The 2060-nt window shown below is 44.5% G+C and overlaps 1 pseudogene; it reads right to left on the bottom strand.

The window, feature by feature from the left end:
* Nucleotides 1-264: 264 nt before the first annotated feature.
* LOC102870190 lies at nt 265-856 on the bottom strand (annotated as a pseudogene).
* Between the last annotated feature and the right edge of the window lie 1204 nt (nt 857-2060).

Below are 2060 nucleotides of genomic sequence, written 5' to 3'. Positions count from 1 at the left end.
TTTTTACCTATTATACCATGTAATGTGCCATTTTAAACACAAGTCCATAATTAGACAGCAGAGAGACAAAACCATTCACCTTATTCTAAACAACATACACTATCACTTATTGTCTTCAAACATTATTGCACATTAAATGTCATAGTTTAACAATACATTCTTGAAGTAATCTGCAGACAACTACGGTTTGACAAAGAACACGTAGAGTAGATGCTAGTTGTCCTCAGTGGTTTATTAGAGATGAACTGTACAAACCTCACATTCTCAGTGGCAGCGGTGCAGCTGCAGGGTGTCGCACCTCCTCAAGGCAACGCAGTGCAAACCCCCAATGGTGTAGTGGAACTTGTGGCCCTTGGCCAGGCCACGGCTCTTGGCCTCTACCCCATGTCAGCCCACACATCTCCCAGTGTTTATGGACAGGCTTTGTGATCCATTGGGTGTTGGGATTTCTTCTGATTGCTTTATGGAATGGATCAATGAGGATAACCACAAAGAACTTGGATGTGGAATCTTCACCCACCCAGTAAGAATTCAGGACTCTCAGGGCCCTGCAGTGGCAGCCAACTCGCTCCTCAGCTATGGACTTGAGGCTTCGCGCTAACTTGAGCTGGTGCACGCCAGGGTGGACAGGCTTGCTGTAGGTGGCTCCCTTAGGGGCCGTGTGTTTGCGGCCACCCCTGCAAACTCAAATCCGAAGATGATGCATAACCTTGGTTGGCCTTGTAGTCCAGCCTGTGCTCCTTGTCCAGCCATGTAGGGCGAGGGCCTGGTGCAGTGCCAAGAGCTGGCGGTACTGCCAGCAGTGCACCCGCAGGAGTAAACACATCACGTCCAATGGCTTCTTCTTGGTGCCCATCTTGGCTCACCCTGATGGCTGCTGCCAGATGAAAAGGAACAAGCCTTTCTCCCCATTCATCTGTTTTATTCTCTCCTAGTTGTAGGTTTTCATTATGTTTGGAAGTAGATTCATCAGTTCAGTCAGTTGACCATAGGTAGATGAGTTTAGTTCTGGGTTCACAATTCTATTCAATTGATCTGTGTATGCTGTCTTGACCACCACAGCTGTGTAGTAGGATTTGAGATCAGGGGAGTGTGATGCCTTCTACCTTGTTTCTTTTTTTCAGTGGTGTTTTGCTTATTCAGGGTCTCTTTCCATTCCAGGCAAATGTGGAAATTGCCTTTTCCATCTCCTTGAAGATTGTATTGGGATTGAATTGAATTTGTAGATTGCCTTTGGTAGAATGGTCAATTTCATGATATTGAGTCTTCTATCCATGAGCATGGTCTATTTTCCCCCATTTCTCCTGGTCTCTCTTTGTTTCCTGTGTAATTTTCTTTGTATAGATCTTTTGTGTCTCTTTTGTTGTTGATGATTGCCTTCAAGTCAAGCACAACTCATAGCAACCCTATAAACAAAAGGCCTAACAACTGCCAACGTTTATCAAAGTTAATGGTTTCCAGAGGCATGTTATTTAGGAAGTGGATGCCACTCTTGCTTCCAAACCTGTCATAGTATGTTATTGTTGTTATGTGCCATAGAGTTGCCTGCAATGTATGGTGACCCTATCTCTGTACAGCAGCTCTGAACCCTTTTCTGTTCTGAGCCAGTCTCAATAATTCCGATACACCAATCTCCATTGACCCAGTCACTGTATCAATCCATCTCATCTTGGTTCTCCCTCTCCTGCACTGTCTATCCACCCTTCTGAGCATGATGTCCTTCTCCAAGGACTGATCTCTTCCAGCCACGTGCCCAAAGTAAGTGAGGCAGAGCTTAAAAATCCTAGCCTCCAAGGAAAGACTTGGTTTCACTCTCTCCAAAACAGACCTATTTGTTTTCTTGGCATTCCATGCTATGTTCAAGACTCTTCTTCAGCACCACAACTCGAAGGCATCTATTCTTCTGTCATCCTTAGTCATTGTCCAGCTCTCTGAAGCATAACAAGTAATTGTGACTCTAGTTAGATTTATTCCCAAGTATTTAATCTTGTGATTAGCTAGTGTAATTAGTATTGTTTTTCTTGTTGTTGTTATGTGCCGTCGAGTCGCCTGCGACTCAT

Source organism: Elephantulus edwardii, unplaced genomic scaffold (genome assembly GCF_000299155.1).
Source record: "Elephantulus edwardii isolate Elephantulus edwardi_28Jun2011 unplaced genomic scaffold, EleEdw1.0 scaffold00009, whole genome shotgun sequence".
In the NCBI taxonomy this organism is placed as follows: Eukaryota; Metazoa; Chordata; class Mammalia; order Macroscelidea; family Macroscelididae; genus Elephantulus; species Elephantulus edwardii.
The sequence above is the reverse complement of the archived record's forward strand: the minus strand, read 5'-3'. Positions and strand labels throughout refer to the sequence as shown.